This window comes from Sceloporus occidentalis, unplaced genomic scaffold (genome assembly GCF_023333645.1).
Source record: "Sceloporus occidentalis isolate IW3139 unplaced genomic scaffold, rSceOcc1.0.p SCAF_17, whole genome shotgun sequence".
In the NCBI taxonomy this organism is placed as follows: Eukaryota; Metazoa; Chordata; class Lepidosauria; order Squamata; family Phrynosomatidae; genus Sceloporus; species Sceloporus occidentalis.
The window spans coordinates 1,992,777-2,016,329 of NW_028316997.1; positions in this window are offsets into that span (position 1 = coordinate 1,992,777).

A 23,553-nucleotide genomic window follows, 5' to 3' on the forward strand; every position below is an offset into this window, starting at 1 on the left:
TATTGACTGAAAACAATATGTATAAGATAAGATAATAAGTTAAGAGAAAATGATGCGAACTGAAATTTAAGACTGGCCAAAGTAACACTGCAAAAATGTGTAGCCCACAACAAATTATTACATGACCCTTTACTAAATCAGGCATCCCAATCTGCTGCTTCCTTTCCCACCACAGCTGTGTAACCTATCCTGGAGAGCTCCGTCGAGATACTGTTTGTTATTCCGACGTACAATATCCTTCTTGTAAAACCAGAGGATTTAGATGACAGGTCCACTTATCTAGCATCCACAAGAGACTTGCTAATATACAAATTAAGGCACCGCACACATTTGTTTGATAAGAGCAGACACTTCCAGCCAGATGCCTCTTTTGCTATTCAATTTTTAGCTTCACTTAAATGGAAAACATCTTAGGGGATACAATTTAATTTTTAGTAAGAGAAATATATTTTCAAATATAAACTCAAGTTTAAAATATTTTTTAAGGAGAATTAACGTTGAATGGTTGGTCTTACTGACTTTACCTGTTTTATGGAAGTTAAATACTGGGACCTTCTTAAAGTTTAACTATCACGGAAAAGTACCATTTAATCTACAGGAAAAAAAAATTAGTACATCACCCATGGAGAACATTTTTTTTTTTTTAATATAGCAAAAAATAGAAATCTTTGATTTTCTGTTCTCAAAGGCCATAGCCAAAAAACTATGTTGCTTGGCAATGCCCAAGCTGTAGAGACGTGCAAGTCATCTTTATTAGTTACAGTGGATAAGCTTGCCAAGGTCTTTGGGCCCCCACAATGCAATTGGTAAATCACATGTTGGCATTGCTTATTATGTGTTGTATTGTTAATAAGTGCCTTAAGTCACTATAGAATAATATTAAGGCTCATTCATAAAAGACACATAAAAGGACGATGGTGAAATGACTTAAGGGGGTAATTACTATTACAGAATTGAATTTCCATCTGTAAGCAAGTTAATTTGCATAGTTTGCTGTAATTTCCAGAGCAGGAATGGATTTTCAGTGGAATAAGGCAGTGATTAGATATGCATTCTGTGTAGGTTTTTTTTTAATGTAAGCAGGTTTGTATCGTTTCTAGTCATTTAGCATTTTTTTAAACATTTTAAGTGAGGGGAGAAGAGTAGAGAGTATGCATCAACATTAAAACATTTACCACATTTAAAACATAATTACAAAAAACAAGTTACATACATTTTATGATATTCTCCCCTATATTTATTTTGTTTTTATTAAACTAAAGTCTTAACTTGTTTTTTTCTTTACCACAAAAAAAGATCCTATAAGAACATTGTTTTTTGGACTTTCCATTCAGAGTTCCATTCCTGTTCTGATTTTTCCATTTTATTGGCAGATAATTCAGCAAATTAGTTACATATTAAGGGAGTTATAAATGTACCCTCGAATTTACTAAAGTACTCAAATGGTAAACTGAGTGGGTATTTTAAGAGGAATCCTGCAGTTTGGATTGGATTTTTAAAAATGTCCTTGGGGACAATAAGGTGCACTTCAAGGCGCACATCTGCAGACTTCCTGTTGCCCCAATAGGCAGAAGGCTCCCTTAGGTGGAGGGCAGGCTATCTATATCATGCTTATGCATGCATTTAATAAATATGGCTAAGAGACCGACTAGTGTTAAGCTAAGCAGTCACGTACGCACCCCCACTGCTTCTATAAATAATTAAGCACTGTATCGACTCTGTTGTCTGAAATGTATTCAGATGCCTTGATGATACTTATTGTTATGGAAAGGTTAAATATATATATAGGAAATGTAACAAAACTTTAAAATAGTATATTTCCTTTTGTTCTTAAGGGGAGTAATATTTTCTGTGCCTCCCACTTATAATTGCAACACCTCCCTTTGCCCAAGGAGAAACTGAGATTAATGAGGTCCTGCTGAAATTTAATAGCTGTCTCTCCTTGCCGAAGGGGGGGGAAGAGGGTTAATATTGGAAAAGATAAAATTTGACTTTCATTTTATTGGAACTCATGAACATCACTGTGAATGCATGTAAATAAAAACATTTGTAATACCTGATTCCAATTCACTGTTAGGAGAATACATTGCATTATTATTATTATTAATATTATTATTAAACAAGCTATTCCTGTCAGGACCCAATGTGTACAGAATTCTAACTGAATAGATCAAGGGAAAAAAATGTAAATTGTATAAAACCTCTAGTGTCACATGACTAAAACTACATTTATTAATTAATACAGGCAAATGTCTAGATACTTCTTGCTAGTTTACAGAAACCCTATAGGAAATAGGTAGTTGTCTCTGTATTAGCTCACATTTGAGTGATAAAATCCCACATGACATGGCAATAGCAGTACACTGTGGCAATGCTCACAGGTAGGTATACTCTGAGATTTTGCTGCATTTAATATAGCTTTGGGTCCTAGTTGCAGACTGCATACTTATGTCAGCCAGAAGCACTTTTGCAGTGTGGAGCCGCGTTTTAAAGGATTGGATCAGCTACTTGAACTGATGGGGTTGAGCAAGATGCATACCAGTCCAGGCTTACTGTTAGCTGTTCTATTATAAATGGTTTAGCTGTAGTACATACGTGTGTGTGTGTGTGTGTGTGTGTGTGTGTGTGTGTGTGTGTGTGTGTGTGTGTGTGTGTGTGTGTGTGTGTGTGTGTGTGTGTGTGTGTGTGTGTGTGTGTGTGTGTGTGTGTGTGTGTGTGTGTGTGTGTGTGTGTGTGTGTGTGTGTGTGTGTGTGTGTGTGTGTGTATACTCTCTACAAGGTTAAACACAGAAAACTACATTTCACAGCAGGAAACACATCCAGCCAGGCAGTGTTAATGAACCACCCCAAAAGCTAATTGAAGAAATGGATTTAAAAAGGTCACAGCAGGTGAAGCTTAGTGCCTTCCATACCTCTCCTGGTAGCTAAATTATCAAACAATAAAGAGCTTTCATTGTCAATACACACGCCTATTTCGGTGTGGTAGAAAGTAGATATCACAGTATGATAGGGAAAAGAAAAAATGTTGGTGCGCTAAGCTAGTCTCAGGCTCAAATAATACAAATGTATAATATGAGGCCTACCAAACAGGTTTGAGCATGCTGCAAATACAGTGTGTTGGCTGTACAATGTATACAAAAAACAAACAAGACTGTCTGCGCTTCTCACCCTCACAGAATTTTTTCTGTTCCCTGTTGGCTCCTCATCAGTCTGGTTGCAGCTTGCTGTCCAGGGGTTAATTGGGAGGAGGTTTAATTACACCTCCCCAACACAGAAATATATGGACAATATGAACATGCACAATTTGATAGCCTTGGTTCACCAGACCTTAGCATCTTTTTACACAATGTCAAAACCCCAGTCCGCCCCCTTAATACTCACTTTTTTGCTCCCCACCACAAACCAAGAGTATTTGTTATAGCAACATTTTTAAAAGTGTCTCTATGTCTTGTATGTTTTCTAACCAAAGGTGGTAACGCTTATTCAATCCCTCCCTTTTACAATGGAGGCAATAATGGGAGGAAACCCAGTACAATAGGTACTGTGATATTTGTTGGGGTATTGCCACCCTAGGGAATAATGTAGTATTTTGGAGGCCTGCCTATCTAACTAAATTAGATAATTTTCAACTATTCTGTCCATGTGTCAATGTAGGCTTCAATCACACTTTTGATCTAATTTGATGACCCAGTCTACGTTTCTAATCCTAAATGTTGTCTCCTGGAGGAGCAATTTATCTGCTTACCATAAACAGTATATGGCTATTAATTTAATTATTATTAAATCAATAGCCTTATTGCTCTTGGAGGTAACATGCAGGGGTATTAATAGCCATTTAGTAAGCTTGTAATTAAGAATGATATTAATCATTAATGTAAGTACTCCATATCTACAAAGGAAATTGATATAGTTAAACATTGCAGATTAAATGACTGACTGCAAAGGAGTTAAGTTTAAGTTTTACTAAAACCTTTGTAACCAGACTAGATTTGCCACAGGGTTATGTGAGACTGATCATTAAGGGTTAAATTGGAAGGACATCATTGGCTTTATTCACTAAAACTATTTGTATATACACACTATTGTTCAAGTGTTTGGAGTGTTTATTCCTCTAAAAATCTGTTTCCAGCAACAATTATCATTTACAACATTAACAATGTCTATACTGTGTTTCTGATCCATTTGATGTTTTTTTTTTAAACAAATTGCTCTTCTTTCGAAAACAAGGACATTTCTAATTGACCTCAAACTTTTCAACAGTGTCATATATATATATATATATATACACACACTAAATGTACAATAGAATTGGACACCTGACCATTGCAGGGATTTTGATAACATTGCATTCTAAATTCATAGATATTAACATGAAGTTGGACCCCCCTTTGCAGCTATAACAGCTTCCATTCTTGTGGGAAGACTTTTCACAAGATTTTGGAGTGTTTCTGTGTCCGCTCATACAGTAGAGGATTTGTGAGGCCAGGCACTGATGTTGGACAAGAAGGGCTGACACGCAATCTCCATTCCTGTTCATTTCAATTGTGGGGTTGAGGTCTGTGTGGGGTGAGCTCTGTGTGCACCAGTCAAGCTCTTCCACACTAAACTCATCCAACCATGTCTTTATGGACCTTGCTTTGTGCACTGGGACACAGTCATGCTGGAATAGAAAGGAGCCTTTCCCAAACTGTTGGAACCATAGCATCGTCCAAAATGTCTTGATATGGTGAAGCATTAAAATTTCCCTATTTAAGGGGCCCCACAACATTATCCCTTCTCCATCAAACTTTACAGTCTGCACAATTTGCATGATCTTCAGGTGACCTGGTGTCTATTCCTGTGTGATTTTCTCTGTCATTATCTGTCAAATTCAGAAACTGCTTTAAAGCCAGAGGTAGCTAGTTAGCAATATTGTTTCTTTGTGTTTCTTGTTGAAGACCATTTCAACTCTAGGAAAGGAAAGAGATATTGCAGGGGAAGGTGCTAAGATTGTCAAAGATGAAATCAGACACAAAACTGGGCTGCATTTTTGGCTGCATTAGTGTGATATCATAAATTTGATGTCTCAGTATTAGCATGGTATGTGCTTCCCCATAATTTCAGGGTGTTTATAAACAGAACAGAGGAAAAACAAAAAAGTTTCTATTGGTACAAATTCCACAAACCATGTGTTATTATAGTTTGCCAAAATCTTACTGACACTGGGAGTGTTTTCATCCCACTTAATTATACATCTGCCACCATTGCTTAGGACAGGGGTGTCCAAGTTTTTTCTGCAGTGGGCCACGTAATCAGAATTGTATACGTGCGAGCGCCGCACTCATTTTTCACTGTGAGAAAATATGGCATTTAATAAGATATGCAGATTAAAATAAAGTAAATGACACAAAACCTTTACTTTTCCTCTCACTGATTTCTGGGCCTAGAAAGTTTTGTGACTACAAATTCAGGATTCTGGATAAGTTAAAATGAAATAGTTCTATTTATTTTAGGGATGCACTAAAATGAAAATTCTGGACCAAAACCGAAAATTCAGGGTTCACTTAAACGAAACCGGAAATGACCCCCCCTCACCTTTAAAAATAATAAAAAAAATCCCACACTTTTAATAAAAGTAAGTTACACACCAAAATTGTACAAAAAAATTATATATTATGATTAACAGCAATACCCAGATTCCAGCATGTACTGGTTGGCTGGGCATGCTAGGAGTGCTGTCAACAATCATATATAAATTAATAGTTAATGTATTTTTTGTACAATTTTAGTGCGTTAACACACCACAATTGGACAAAAAAAAAATCAACAATATGACTTGGCATGATAGGAGTGTGATTGCTAACAGCAAACACACTCTTTTTATACCCAGGCAACCAGTAAATGCTGGAACCTAGGCATGATGGGACTGTGATTGCTGTTAGCAATCATACTCCTATCATCCCAAGTCAGCCAGTATATGCTGGTACAGGGTGGCTGTAAGTGCAGACCCCATACTGCTGGCAGCATCAATACACAAGGGGGCAGCTAGCCAGGTTTCAGCATGTACTGGCTGACTTGGCATGATAGGAGTGTGATTGCTAACAGCAATCACAGTCCCATCATGCCTAGGTTCCAGCACTTACACATCCATGCTATTACGCACACAAATTCATTCATTCACAGATTCATTCCCTCAATCACGCATACTCATTCAAACACCCTCCCCCACCCCCTTACCTGCACTACAGCTCTCGATGCCGCTCCCACAAGTAAGCAGCAGGGCTCTTGTGATCCTGGCTGCCGATCTCAAAGGGGGCCGCACCTCGAGGTCCCGCGGGCCGCATGTTGGACGCCCCTGGTTTAGGACTTATAAATTGTTACATTTTTTCACTTGGTATATGAAAAGTTTGGTCGGAAAGCCTTGAAGCAGAACAGCCCATTGTGAATAAGACTGTGTTTTTTATTTCAAAACACTGATTAATTGTATCTGTATGATGACCAAAATCTCTTTTTATCTATATGGCTCATAAATTATTAATTTTACTGCAGTTACAGAAAATGTGCCTTTGTATATTTATTGTGTATAACCATAAAACGTGTGCTATGTTATTGTGGTTAAATCATTCATTTGCAAGGCAGTCATAGTAATATGCATATTGCTATCACAATGGTGCATACCCCACCTCGTGTGAAAATGTCTATGGCAGATATCTATCTATGAGCTTATATAGCACGTACACATTATTTTTCTTGATTTTATTATTTTTGGATTATTCTTTTTTAAAATACACGTTACTAAAATGGTTCACTATAAAATATCAAGGCGTTTTGGTGACATGGATTTTACCATACCATTGTAAAAGACACCCACTTCGCTGGTATTCTCATATACACTGCCCATGTAGCTCTAAAGCCAGATTATATTTACACAAGAGGCAGTGAAATGGGTTGTATGATAATAGAACCATCAGAGAATTGTATTAGTATGGCTTATCTTTAAAGTCTTTGTAAATAATGCACCTGTCCACAGATATGAAATATCAAACGAAGATGAGACTTGTCCCATGCAGGCCTGGTGTTCCAGTGATCCCGACTGCATCTTTTTATAGTAACATTTCCAGCATAGTCAGATAACAGCTGAAGCCTTTTTTCATTATTCTTTATTTTCTTCCTCTATTCACTCTTGTCTGCTTATACTGGGCATACAGCAGGTCCTTCACAGGATTGCCTAAAGTGATAGACAGTGCTCTTAATGAGGATGCAGGCTTCACTGCAATTGATCTGTGCTGTCTTTTGAGAAAGAACGATGCACCAGCTCATTAATCCATAGCTGATTCTATCCTCCATGGCCTCCAAAAGCCATCCCTTTGTTTAGCACAGGGATGTGCTGAAATTTGCTATCAATTACCGCTCTTGTGATTCTCAGCCTGCCTAGCAGCTCCCAGTGCAGACACTCTCTAAAAGCACAGATCAACAAGGTGGCAGATGTAGAGTATTAATACTTAGGATTGAATTAATAATGTTTACAACGTACTGGGCACAGAAACATAAAAGGAAAATGAGAATCGGCACAGAGTGTGTTTATATAAGAAGCACATATGTGATGACGCCAAGTAGAGAGCCTTAATACTGGAAACTAACAAGCTGCTTAGCTACTGCTAAAAACGATAACAGCACCGATCTATTTTTATTTTGTAATATTTATAATTTAGAATTATAAATTGACAGTGTGTTTCTACTTAGATATTTTTGAAAAAATGTATATCCCTTCACTGAGTCCAGTAACGTTAAAAATGTCTGCCATGAACCATGTCTGTGCCTATCCATTCATGGGCCTCTGAAAGCTAGACCAGATCCATCAGCAAAATAGATGAATTATCTGAATAGTTATTTCCTTAATATAATCATATCTTGAAACTTTCATTGTGTGACCCTGAGTACTAGTTTAGTAATTGTAGAGTAGGAGGGTCATGTATAAACCTTTAAGATCTTCTGTAATATCACTAATAAAATCCAGTGCTGATCCCCGAGCTACCTAACTTGTAACAAGACCTTCCTCTAAATATACACCATTAACAACAGCATTCTGTCTCCTGCCACTCCACCATTGCTTTATCCATTCAACTATTTTAACATCCAAACCCAAAAAGGTAAGCTTAATGCTAAGTGATAAGAGTCTAAGTGAGAGCCACTTGGGTGTCGGGTGACCACATCGGCCATGTTTTCCGGGACACATATAATTTTTATATATTGTGGACCAGCACAGGTTAAGTGCTGACCTGCAGTATGTGGGATATATAGACTCATGGAAGGGAACCAATTAGTCAGATATACATCACACATACTACAAGGCAACATTTTATCTGGGCTGGTCAGCAATATGTAAAAATTATATGTGTCCTGGAAAATATGGTCGATGTGGTCACCCTACTTGGGTGTATTTGCCCTCATGTAAAAAGGTGTCCGTTCTCTCCTGCTTGTAAGAGCACTGGCAGATTTTGGTAAAATCTAGATAAGATCAGCAAACATTTCAAAGTAATACAACAGCACCAATACTCATTTCGACAAGACCACATGACAAGCTAAATTTATACTCTGGACAGTTCTACAAATTAAAGTTACTATATCCTGCTCTACGATTTACAGTCAATCCTTTCTGTCTACCTTTTCCAAGTTCCACTGATTCCAGATTTCATTAAATCCTGATTTATTGTATTCTACTCTGCTCACTTCTAGCAGAGGAAGCAAACCAATTTATAATTAAAATAATATCGAGGACCATGTGTGACATCACATACACATGACAGAGAAAAAAGATTGACGATCATGTCCATGATTTACTGGTTCCTGGCTGAAGACTAACCTCAGATTCGATGTGCTAGAAAACAGTTCATTATTAACACCGCTGAATAGATTACATTTTCTTATCTTTATTTATTCGTGTGATAAACACAATACTTATTCACTGTAGTAAATATGTTGATGTGTTATACATAATTATTACAATATCATGTGATTTGAAATGAAATGGCATCAAAGCACCATGGGCCATGTTTATCCTGAGAAAAGTGGTTGAATTTTTGAGTAAAATATGGATCACCACTGAAACAAACTGAATATTTTTACATTTTCCTCTGTATAATTGCACTTTGCAGCATAATTGCTCAAATGTTACAGACTTTAATATGTCCCTATGTTGTGTATCCAGGTTAATTTTAGAATGTAAATACTGAAAGCTGAAATACATACTTTGAACATTTACTCTTTATAGTGGAGAACCATGCTGTTTATCTAGGTGTTTGAAGCAACAATGGAAGAAGCCCATAGGTCAAGAACTTCCTTTTATTGGCATTTCATCATTAATTACACTAAATAACATACTTCCTGCAAGTGTTGCATGTACATTATTGGAATTAATTCTAATCAATAACTCATCAAGTAAACAATTTGCCTAAAGGTGTATTTGTCCCTGGGTACGCTGTCCAGTAATTACAAGTGCATGAGATGTGTTCAGCCAAACTCATCTCATGACATGTGATATACGTTCTGCCAGTCGATTTGTGCACTTGCTCAGCAGAAATTTGGGGAGTGGGTGCTCCTATTGATGTCACTTTCAAGCAGCCAATCAATGACGAGAATGGCTGGACCACAGAGGAGGCAGGTGGCTTCTACCTTGTAACTTCTTACCTTTTTAAGAAATGCTTATTCAACTCCTCACAATGCATTTTAGTGTACATGTTCCCTTTTAATCAACAACCTATCAGACCATTATTGTATTTTATTATTTGAGGTTAGATGTCAATATACTCTTGGCTACTAAAGTAATGTATGTTTTGCAGAATACTGCATGTACCTCTCCATGGAAGCTGCTGCTCTAGACATGCATGGTCAGATATGTAGTGGATGACTCTCCTACCGGTAGATTTACCGGCAGCTCGGTGAGCCAGACCAGCCCTGCACAATGCTTGGATGCTTTCTAGGATACCTTTATTGGTTTTCATTACAGTTCATTTTGTTTAGTTTTTTAAACAGGATTGAATATTCTGTGCTCGTGATATCATTTGTCAAATGGATTTTGTACATTATAATACTTAGTTTTGTCATTCTTCACCTTGCATCCTGTTGATTGACAGTCCCTCTTTAAAATGAAGTGCTGTACTGGGTGACAGTTCCTTTCTACCATGGTACAGTTGATAATACCTGACATACATCAAATTGTACTTGCATACAATGACTCTCACTACGATAATCATGCACCCAGGACAGTCCTGGTACTTTAGTTTTTTTTGTCACGGAGACCTGAATCTTGGACCATGAGCACTCCTAGACTGCACCTGCAGTCTATACAGGTATCTTAGTGAAGATGTGCATGACCCACACATCAGCTTTACATGTGGTGTGTTTATGCATGTATATATATGTGTGAAGTACCAGATTATCCAAAATTATCCAGATATGGGTCATGAGTTTTATTTCCCGCTTCTCATGAGAAAAAATCAAGGATACTCACCAATCCTTGAAGCAGGTCTAGGGTGGACGTTGGGCATACAGGACAAATGCCTGGTTGGCTGCTCTCTTATTTTGTCTATTTGTGCACCCCCTCTTCTAGCCATGTCCTTATTATACCATTTGATCATTTGTGCGGTATGTTGTTGATTAATAAATTATGTCACCTCTAAAACAAAAATACTCAAAGTGCCCCATAGACTAAGAAAGTAAAAAAAAAGGCCTACATATTTTATTGTAGAAGTAGCATAGTCCTAAAACGGGCAGGTCAGGGACAGAAAATGGTTAGAGGAAAGTAAGAGCTCTCAAAATGAGAGGGCTTGGTTAACATGGGTCAAACTTTAGTTGCCTTCTGTGGGTCGCCTATTATCGTGATTCAATTGGTACACGTCTAGTCTGCATAGTAATGATTTTCATTAACATGACAAAGAGGCAAGATAGCCGAAGGCTAAATTTGGACCTATAAAGCCTTCATCTTAATCATAAATAGCAGGCTTGCCCGGAGTTTACTTACTCTATAGAAAATGTTTGAACTTTTTAAAGTTGCAACTGTAATGCTCCATTGATTGCCTGACTTGATCATTCATTCGCTTGTGGGGGGGCTAATACTCTAAGCATTTGGTGCTTCTATGGACTTTTACCAATCACGTATCGCTTAGTTCAGACTGTATCTCAGACTGTAAGATACAAATTAGATCATTTTCTTTTCTTTTCCATACAGCAATGCAAGAAACAAAAATGTCCATGGAAGGAAGCTCATGCTAAGTTATGATATCCCATACTGAAAAACCTTAACTAGTCAATTTTAAGGGTTAGTAAAGTGTTGCCTGTTCTTCATCAAGTTAAACTCAGACTAATGTGCATCATGTCATTAAATTATGTTATCAACAACAATGGATGTACTTTTTCCAGTCAGACTCTGGGTTATTATTGTAGCTTGCTAGGCGCTGGAAAATATGATGCCTCATAAATCAGTAAATAAAAATAATAATGACTCCTAAGGTTATTATCTACAATTAGGCCATGTGTGTCTCATATATATATATATATCCATGCTCACTATTTTCTTTTAGGTTTAATTATGGAAAACTACGATGACGCTGCTCATCTGCTTAGCAAACAGTGTAAGCAAAGACATTGACAGTCCCAATAAATATAAACCTGGTTGTCTGGACTACCCAACAATTTGCAAGTGTTGGCAGCTATGCTTCCTCGGAGACAGCACTAGGAATACAATCATTTTTTATTAAATATTTGCCTTACCCTTGTATAACATTTAATAAAACCCCTTATATTCCCATGTACATTTTTGAGAAATAAATGTAAACTATTAAAATATTCTAAAACAATCCTTGGCTTGTATAATTCAAAAAAGCAATTTATTTAATGGAAAAATTGCCTCTGAAGTCTATCTGCTGTCATAGGTACAAGACCATTTACATTCTTTAAGGTCATCGTTAGAAACTTCCATATAAAAAAAAGAGCATCATTAAGCATTACAGCACCAGTGGATTTCTTTGCAGAGCAAAGCTGATAATTACACATTCAAGATCTATTTAGTACTAAGAGATATGAGTAGGCCATGAATCGGCTATCTAAATTAAATTCTAAATGAAGCCAAAAAAAATGTTCTTTGTTTTCAGATAAGACATAAAAACAGTGATTCATTGATGGCTGTAGGCTGACAGTCGTTCTTTTCTATTAGAAGGACAATAGTGTTGTAAAGCTATGTTTCTAAAGCGGATGTTATCTAGTTATGATATATCCTAGGTTCAGCAAAGTTAAAAAGGGATTCGCTTTTCCCTTCTCTACTTGTTCTAACTGTAATTTTTCATTATTCACATATCTGTAAATAAGCACTGTAAAGATAAAAATGTGTGTACCCACAAGGATTCAAGAAAAGAACTGACCTCTCCTTGTGGTGACATTTTAAATTTGAAAGTTGATGAGAATACTATGGGCTGATGTTAAAAAATGGAACCATCAGGCGTGCAGCAAAATTCGCAAGAGACATGTGCTGTCTCTTCCTACATCACATGAACTTAACTGCAAAAGGGACCTGGAAGACCATAGTGATACCATTGTCATTTCCGACTTTCAGACAACACATTTTACTGCAAAAGTAAAATTAAGGCAAGTCACTTTAAATAGAAATTGACTTTTTTCCCAAAGCAGCCTGTACACAGATACAATTGTTAAAGTGAGTTGATACTTTTAATTTTAACAGAAAGACTGTGATTAGTTGGCAAAGTTGTTCCTTTGTAGGTAGGGATTACACTGTGTACAAATTTTAAATTTAACAAGGTTTGCCATTTTCGTTAACTCGTACAAATATCCGTAAAGCTGGAAGGGCATCAACAAATCAAACAAAGCTAAAAGCTCTGAAGTTTTGTTCAAATTTCGTTTTCCGCACTCACTCTTGGCACCTTTTGTCACACTCTCTTTCTCACTCGCTGTAGCACTCTCTGTCATGCACTCTCGCAATATCCCGTGCCTTCTCCGTCTCGTTTTCCACAACTCCGCTTCCTGTTCTCCATTTCTCCTTCTTTCTGTTGTATGTGTCTTCATTTCTTCTGCAGTGATCTGCTGCGTTACCCTGGCCTCCTGGAGCACTGCCGCATTAGGGCGGAGCCTCTGCACACACCACAGGGACAACCTCTCCCTCATTCCGCCAGTCGTTTCAGAGCTTCACTTTCTTTGTGGATTATGTTCGACTGTCTCTCCTACTAACCAAGTCCAGTGCCTTGTGGTCACCTCCGACTTAGATCCTCTCCCTCATTCCACACATTCAGTCCCTTGACAGATCCTGATGCTTGCACCGAAAAGACATCTTTTGCATAAACACCTGGTTTGGTCCCTTATGATTTCCCCCTCAACTATTGCAACACTCTTCTGATAAGCATTGCTCTGTGTCTCCTGTCCAATCTATTCAAAAGCTGATGCTAAGCTTATCTTCCTTAAACAATGCCCCTCTTCTGCTTCCCCACTCTGTGAAACGCTCCCCTGGCTCCCTATTACCTTAAGAATTACATTTAAAATTCTTGTACTGACATATAAAGCCCTCAATAATACTGCTCCTCCATTTCTGCTCTCATACCAATTGCTTTGTTGAGAGTAAGAAAATGTTACTTGAGGTAGGCTTCCTGTACATGTACTCTGATTGAAGTCAGAAGACACTAGTGGCAGCGTATGGCAGCTTTTGGATACCATGCATGTAATTGGCTCATTTCCTCACTCTAGTGACTAGAGAATGTAGGCACTGATTTGCATGCAGTAACATGCATCTGATTTTATACAAAGCGCACTTCAATATGCACTAAAAGTAAAATAATAATTGTGTGGACTGGATTGCCCTTAACTCATTGTATTTCCTCTTCCAAATCTGCTTTGTATCCATTTAGATAAAGATTGTACGGAAACCTGTTTATTTCCGTTTTCCATAAGCATGTTTAACGTGTGTGATATAATTTTTAGAACTATAGCCACATCCATATATTTTGGATCGCTGTAATAATAGGGTTCAGCAAAAAACACTCTGAATAACGTTACCATAACACGCGTGTAGGAAAGCTACTGCCTTCCTTTCACCTCATTTGAATTCATTGCATACTTAGCTGAAGCAAAAGTCATGATGAAAATTACTAATTAATAATTGTTTTTCTTTGGCTGGCTTGATTCCCGTGCCTGCAGCGTCTGTCTGATGGAGAGACAGTCTGTAACGTTTCAACTGTCTCCATGCTGGACATCAAAGATTGCTTGCATTTCTGTGGACAAATACATTCCGAAGTTGTCAAAAATAATAACTTCAGAAAGACCCCATAGCAGTTTAAAACATCCTTATCAGATTAGCATTTTGTAGTTTATGTATATGGTAAAGAAAGAAAGAAAGAAAGAAAGAAAGAGGAGACTTTTTAGCATAATGCTAGTTAAAGAGTACAGGAATTAGCTCAAGTAATGCTGTTCATTTTTATGTGGATATTTACTATGGTGTCTTTAATAATTTATTATATATTTTTCTGAGAGTGTATATTCCCATTCTGCATTATGTTGATTTTTCTTTATTTATTTCTCCTGCGCTATTGTTCTGACAAAACTTGCATTATGAATTTTAAAATAGGGCCTATGGTGAAGTCCATCAGATTTTACCTTTTTTCAATGACATTTATAAAAAGTAAATGAATAGTAAAAATATTTTAGAAATTCAGTTTTACTTTCTCTCACTGTTGGCCAATAGAACATGATGCCTAGTTTGGGATGCATAACTTAAATGTGGAGTCAGTTTTAATAACTGTTTTTGACCTGTGGAGCAGCCTAAAATATTTTGTGTATAGAGTGTGGCAAGTCTAAGCACAGTTAAATTATTATTATTATCACTACATTTTATTTATAAAGCACCAAAAAATTTCATTCAGCATTTAAGGTATAGATCAAATAAATTATGCATGGAAACCCTAAAGCGCAGACATAGATCACAGGTCACACACCCCAAAGGCCAGCACTGGCACCCAGATTGCACACATAGGACTTGCCCTGGAACCCACATTGCACATATAGGACTTGCCCCAGCACTAGATGGCATCCACAGGACCTGCCCAGCACTCATATTTGAAGCAAGGAATCTTCATCTTTTTTTGCAGGTAACACACAGATACAGGATTTACACAGACTGCATTCACGGGATTTACCCCCATAGATTAAACCCACAGTGGTCTCCTCTCGGAGTCTCACGTTTCCCCTCAGTCAGATCTCAGATCAGTCAGGGCTGCCTGCCCCAACAGAGAGAGCTGGTTGGGGGGACATCTTTTAATATCCCCAGCCAGTGCCTCCGTCTGAGCTCACCTTCTCACTCACGTTCACTCACTCTTACTTGTTCTCTCTCTCCTAATGTCTCCCTACCCTCTTCACTGACCGCTTAATGTCACTGTCTCCTTCTCCACAGCCTTGCTTCTTCTCTTGTCTCTTCTTTTGTCTTCTTTCTTTAGGGTTTTCTTTCTTAAGGGTTTTTCCTTTCTTCCGTAATTTAATTATACCGGCACTGCACTGCCTTCAAAGGGTTGATTACCGGCTGTGCCGGTAAAATACCAGCGGGGTGGCAATGCTAGTTGTTGCAGGCTCAAATGGCGTTAAAGACGTCCATGATGGACTTTCAATCCATGGCCTTGTGTGTATGTGGGATATATATATATATATATATATATATAGTGTTTAAGCTTCTGCCACATAAAAATGTAAAATACTACTCATTCAAAACATATGATTTCATACATATTTACTGCTATTTGACAGTTCCTTATCAGCTGTTTCCAGGTACAGCAGGTACCTGTGCTAGAAATCAATCCGAGATTATTCTACATCACACCGTAATGTTAATTTTACTCCTGAATTCACACATCTATTTTCTGTGCCTGGCTTTTAATCTTTTGGTAATATGGTTACTGGCTATAGACTGATTGACAGAGCTATCAGCGTATATTTGTTTAAAATATACAAAACAAGAATGCAAATCTTAACTAGTCATTATGTTCTTGTTTAGCATGATTATTTATTGAAGACAAATTAATTATACTGACAAAGGCTATATTTGTAAAGCTGCATGGGGTTTGTTCACTAAACAGTGAGTTAAGGTCAGGGGCGGGCTGACCTGGGAGGGAATTGTCCCCGAAGCTAATTCCAGAAACAGGGCAGACAGAGAATCTCCTTAACTGGCACTTCTGCCCTAATATAGCTACCATAAGGGTAAGACAATCCTGTGAGTGGTAGAACATCATGTAAAAGGACACGTTTGAAAACTGGTCCCATGTCTCTGTGTTGTGCACAGAGAAAGAAAATAACTTATTATAGATCTTTTAATACACCGTTATTACACCATCCCAAACAGCTCACCAAGTGGTATAATCCCCCATGCTGTAGTTCTGGGGGTACGTTTGTGTTTTTCTAAAGTTAGAGATAATTTCTTATTTAACTTTAATTGTAAATAACACATTAATTATAGCAGATATTCAGCTTGGGCAAAAGCCTCATAACGTAAGATCTGTGACCATGATAACATATATACCATGAATTATATGTTACTGGCAATAAACTGTGATAAATTAAGTCTACAAAGAGCATTCCCCAACCAAGTGTGAGGGGAATCAACTTTAAATGTACACACATAATCAAGATCCAAGAATCAGGATGTTTTTGTAATTCAAGTAACATGAACATCTGCCTGCATGAGTGCTTATTTGGCACGGAATCAGTGACATGTAGGACTTTTACATTCTTTCACATGGCACAGAAAACAAAAAACATTCTCATGCTGTGAGAACTACTGGTACAGGTGCATTCCTACCCATTTTCATGCAATCTTTATAATCGAGTACCAAGTGCAAAGAAATCAAAAACAAATTGCAATTATGACAGCAGCTGAATCCAATCAAATAGCACATTTTACTTCCAAGGTCTTTATTCTTTGGCAGATGTATTCATATATTTGTTTCCCTTAATGCAAATAGAATACATATTGTTGTCCATGGTGTGAGTGTTGTTTCACACATAGGATGAGAATAACTCAGTTTATTCTGATTCGTGATCACAGAATGAGCAGTGGTATTTAACTAGTACAGTACATGTATGGCTTTTCTGGCTGAATAAGGTTGGGGTATCTGAATTCATTGAGAAATCACACTAGAAAAAAGCATCTTGTTTGTATAAAATAAAATGCCATATTTAACCGTAAAATGAAAACTATTGGCAGTACATTGATTTGATGAAACAGCCAGGTAATTTAATAGCAGTAACAGATGAAGCATGAAATGAAATCATATGAGACATTTCAAATCAATTTATAATACTTCTTTCAAACATAGTGGAAATTGGAACAATAGTGGACATATATGTAACTTTGGTACAATTAAATTAAATTTTTAGTTTTATGGAATCTTAAGGCACGTGTTTACCCAGGAATCCAGAGCAGATGCAAATTTAAATCCAAGTTGACACACATAACATGGCCCCATCATTGGACCCTCGTTAGGGTGCAGTACTGGATCGTTTGAATCATGCATCCACTACATTAGATACCTTTTATTTTATCCACTATATTCAGAATTAAAGGTGTACTTTACTGTGGTACTTACCAACCTTTGGGAGATAGGAGACAGTGGGCAAAATGTAAGTACAGCATGGGGTGGAGTTGGTTTTGAAGTGGTATTCTTAAAAATAAGTGCCGCAAGCAAATTCATATACCAACATTTATTAATAACTGTTTCGATTAGAATGATGAAGAAGAAGTGAATAAAACACTCTTTATCATATGTCTGGAAGGTGTCTGTGGTGGAGGCACTCCACAGCTGGCTGGAAATCATCTAAAGAAACCCAGGGGACCAGATTTTATCATATACTGAAATGTTTCTTCTTCTGTATCTGTTTGACTTTCCTTTTTAAAATTCTTTATAATGTCACAAGGTTCGATTGCTCGTGGCCTAAAAAAAATCAGGCTTTTTAAATATTAAAAGTAATGCATCTGTAACATAGCTTAAGGCTTAGGAGAGTTAAACTAACATATTGAAATGTACCTCTTCCCGTGAACATGTGGCTACCATTTAGTATTTGCTTTTTGTTCATCCAAGCCTGTTGCTTGCACTGTAGAAATGGAAGAAGCTGTTTTTGACAATTTAAATATAGTAGTAGCATTGAAATAAAATAACATTTTTCACATTAACCTCATGTGTACATTTTAGCTTATACCTACAGGTTTTCTTATTTGTACAGGCTAACTATAATACTACTACTACTGATAATAATAATAATAATAATAATATATGATTCAGGTATGGCATCATTAATAATGGAATCAATAAATTGGACTATTAATAATTTTTCCTTACAATGTAACTTGTATTGAGTCTGAAATCTGGCATGGCATTGGTAGTTTTCATTTTTAACCACTTTAAATATGTTTTTTGGGCTGAATATTAATATTATTTTTAATGTAATTAATAATAATAATACTTATATATTAATAGTAACTAGTAATGGTACCCAATCTTGTTTTATTTAAACAGTGGGCATATCGGGCATTTGTTCAGCGTCCACCAACTCAGGTCATGTAGCTGGAGAGAATTCATTCAGTACAACCAGCAACAGACATACCAAACATTGTGTATTTTTAATATTTGCATGTGTCCTGTTTGATATTCTCAGTGTGGACATAACAGTAGGCTTAATAATGGATCATCTTCGACAATGTAATATATGGAAAACTTGGTAGTTTGGTGAAACAACTCCTCAAACTGTAATTTGCATTCAAACTAGTTGGAACTGTGAGTTTAGGTACTGTACACAAAGAAGCAAGAGTCCAGAGAACGCTTCTAGAACCTGGAAATAGGCAAAACAAAATGGTGGAGTGACCAGGATCAGTGGTATATTCAGTTGAGGCTTTACTGTAAGCCTAACCCAATGCAAAGCCTCCAGTGCCCCTCAGAACCTACTTGCCAGCATCTCCTTTTCAGAGTCCAGTACATGTTCTGTTAAAAGCACTGGAACATGATGGCATTTCTCTGCAGAACTGGCGGCACCCAGTACAACGTACTACTGAGTCTGGATACAGAACATACAGGACTATAAATGATAGAATATAACATTCATATTTCAGAGCTTCTTGATCCAAGAAGAAATCAAATTGCCTTTTTGGAGTAAAAGAGGATTACCCCCCACCCCCTAAGTGGATCAAAAACAGGAAGAATAGTTGAACTTAATGGATTTAGGTCTTTTTTCAGCCTAAATTACTATGTTACTATGAGGCTGTGCTTTCTAGGCACAGACTTCCATAGTGTCATTGGGAGATCTTTGATTTCCTGAACCAGCCCATTGAGCCGCAGCACATTAAGAAGGCCCGGCTATGTAGGGCGATCTGCCACAGTAATGCGTTGGCATATGCCATTATACAGTGGTGGTCAGGTCCGAAATAAAAAACTAGGTTTAATTTCCTAAAAAGTGAGATTGCAGGACAGCAGCATTTGGCCCTGCCATTTCCCATGTCAGGTTCTATTAGATGGAGAGGACAGCTCAAAGAGTGCTAACCCCTGCAAATTCCCAGGTATGTTCATTATACATTGCAAAGGACCACCCCTAGCAAGCTTCACATTCAAGAAGGGCTTCATCTGCATAATCTATTGCTAAATCAGTCAGATGAGTTTGAAGAAATTAACTACTAATGCAGGGCCATCTCAGTACATCTTGCATAGAGGAGGGGAAATTTACCAACTCTCTCGGCTACTTTATTGACTATACCCCTTAGAGTTCTCAACAATACCAGAGAGTTTGCCACAGCTATCTCACAAAGCATGAAGGTAATTGAGATTACTTCAACTGGAATGTCCAGAAAATGGCAGTGGACTGTAAATGTTCCTTTTCAAATGCCACAGATAACACAATACATTTGCTTATTAAGAAATCTTAATAATTCTGAAAATAAATCAGAGAAAACTAAATAAAATGCAAAATACCATGTAGTATATATTTGAAACAAAATGCCATGTAGTACCTTACACAATATAATTACATTTATTATTAATTTGATTTGATTTCACGATACCCTTAATTGACCAAAAACAATGGAATAATAATAAAACAAAAAGAATAATATTATTAAACAAGGGGTACTTTCCATCAGTATTCAAATGTATTCCTATTTTGTCTGCGTGGAATGAATATATTTCAGTTAACTCAGGAGTGAAGGATAAATGAGCAAGCATCTCCATTTCAGGTATGATATTCCGTTAATATTAACATGATATAGCTCTGACAGACCCTCTAATTATGATTTTCACATGAGTAGTAAAGCTGGTTGTTCTTACAATAAGCAATGGCATTTAGATTGACATTAGGCATTATTAGAAACCAGCACAGTGCATGATGTCCATGAATTCAGTGTCTCTTTGATGTATGAGGTGCAAAACAAGTGGGTTTAAATTCAGTTCTAGAAACCCTTTTTGTTTTTGGTATACCTGATTAGTCACACCAGTGGAGCAGCTGCATGATAACAATCTATTGTTTCAGAATACAGCACTTCTGATGTTCAGGAGGAAAACATTCCGCTTCTTCTGCATTTCAACAGTGTTTCTGTCACCTAATCGCTTCTAACAATATGGAAAAAAGAGCCTGAGAATGTAACGCGTGCAAAATATTGCAACCTTACGATTGTAGTGCACACTGGATTTATATCCCAAGAGCATCTGTGCAAAATACTTCATATATATACTATATATATATACTGTATAATCACAACCTTATATGTAGTTGGGACTATTTTCACCCAATGATGTGCCACTTTAACCAATGGGTGCTATCGAGACGCCACTGGGAGCATAGTTGGAGGCGGGTAAGATTAAGGGCAAGACTGTGGACTTACCTTAGTACCCTGCTTCACATTGAAGCAGAATGCTTGAACATCATATCTCTTTGTGCAGTTGCAATAGATGTAAGGAAGCCACGTGGAAGATGAAGTTCATCTTGGTGGTCCTCTCAGGGGAGATTTTCTGACCTACAGCTCCGAGACAGTGATAAAAATTGCGAATATCTTGCTGAAAAATGGCTGTTTGGATGGTATAGGTTATTTGTGAAGTTTACTAGCATAACTGGATGTCTCTGGATGAAGCTCTGCTTACATGGATCTCTAGGTCACCATTCTCATTCTCTGTGGCAACCTAATTGCTATGGATAAGTCCTGCTTTGATATTATCATTGATGTGAGAATCTGAATATTTTCCATGATATATGTATATAAATATAAACAGTTTAGATGGCATGATTGTTTCCTAGGAAATTCCCAGGTATAGTTACTAGACTTTATGGGAGATTCGGCTCTGTTCTGGTTTCAGGCTTGGCTTGCTTTTGTTGGGAACTGACAATGTAGTACTGTCAATGTAGAACTCACTATATCCTTCTCTGTATTATAAAATAAAATAAAACAACAACCATACTTTGTCTTGGGTAAGTTTTGGTTTATTTATATATCTTTCAGTTTTGTCAGTCTTACTCTTAAACTAGCTGGGTAACATGTCAAACATGGTACATATGTACCTACTTTTTAACTGTTTGTACAGCCGCTAAAGCTGTATATTCGCTAACAATCACATTGTAGCTATGCAGTTCTTAAACTAAATATTGATCTGTTACATATAAAGTGAAGGAAGGGTCTTAACATAGATATGGATGCCTAATAAGGCTGTTAATTGCCTTGTACATGTTAGTGTTTAAGGTTAAGTTAACTTAAACTTTATTTGAGTGGATATAAGAGATATACAAGGAAACTGATCAGGAGACCAGGGGAAGCAGGGCTTCCCAGGTATGGTTACAGCCCCACAAATGTCTAGTGCATAAATCACTGAATCCAAAAGGTCTTCCATTCCCATAGAAAACTTGTCTTTAAATAGTTATGGTATCAAACATTTAACAGAAGGTTTTCATTGAACACAACCATCGATTCTTTGCCTTAAAACCATACAAAGCCCTTTGGAAAATCTGTCATTTTTGAGAATGAACATTGCAGCCAACACATTGATGTTCTAATAAAGCATTGCTTTATTTTATTCACAGTTCAATAGTTCTGCCTGCTATCCTGCACAGACCCACTCATATAATTATGTTGCTGGAGTGCCTTGGATTGTACTGGGAATCAATTTTTTTCCTCTCCACTGCAGCAATAGCATCACGTAGCCAGGAATGCAAGGCGTTCCATCTGTCCATCAACGGTACTAATCTCTTCTGTATTAGTTGTTTGGAAATATTTGCCAGCCTTTGAGAAGAAAGAGCACCATTATACACAGAACGACAGTACAACTTTGATGTTTACTGTAGTTCATGTACCAGTACCCTGGCTTTTGTATTTGTTTTATTTTGTCAAATCTGAAATGCAAATGCGGTATAGAATGACTCTATCCTATTATATCTACGTGTGCGTCAAAGCAGTGGATGAATAACTGAAAAGGTGAAGAATCACATTTGCATTCTGCGACACAATGTTTTGTCAAATGCCCACATACATAAATTATTAAGAGTTTCACATTTCTATGCTGTCATTCTAGTTGCTTGATTTTTGTGTTATTAATATTACAAAACAGCAAACAGAGAAAGCTCGTATTATTATACATTTTTAAAAGCAACATATGAAGCGTGAAAATATTTATCACATTGGATCCTGTACTGATGGGTATATATTGACTAGGAATAAAACCTGTCTCCAATGTATAAAAGAAAAAAAATGCTATGGAGTTCAATAAATAAATATATAGGGCCCTGCAGGGCTTTTAATTTATTTCTACTATAGAGGTTGAGGTCCTATTAAATATGCTCCTCATTTTTATACTTGTCCTTTTTGCTTGAAGATATTCTTGTAAAATGTGCTAACTCTGACAAGTAATCAAGCATCTTTTTTTTTCATTTTACGTAAATTGAAGGATTGGATTTATTATCTGATAATTATTTCTCTTGCACATGTTTGGAGCAGCAGCGGAATTAAATGTCATTGTTGGACTTCCTGAGCAGCTCTGTTTTATTATTAGCAGATCCAGATGTAAGAGCCGTTGAGGTGTAGATTAAAGGTAAAAATCTCTGAAGTTTAGCTGGCAATAATCATGCACTGGGATTCAATTATAAAACCATTTTTTTCAATTATACAATTTAAATGCGCAAAAGAAAGCTTCTTAAAATTCATGGTCAGCATATGACTGCACCATACATTTTATCTATGGTTCACATGTCTTAAGGTAGCATGAATATTATTTTTTATTTTTTCAATTTTAATATACACTACAGACTTTTCGGGACACTTAATTAAAATGGCATGGCTTGGAACTGAAAATATTGTCTGTTATTATATCTGTAAACCATTTATTATAGATATTTGTAGTGCGGTACAAAGGGAAGTGGTTTTAATTGTGTTTATGACATAAAGACGTTACAAGAACATTTCCTGTGAGACTTTGTGAAGCTACACTTTTGTGTTTAAAGATTCCTTTAATATGTAGATAAAAGTAAAATACAACGGCTTGAAAGAGTAAACCTGTATTTGCAATTACTGGT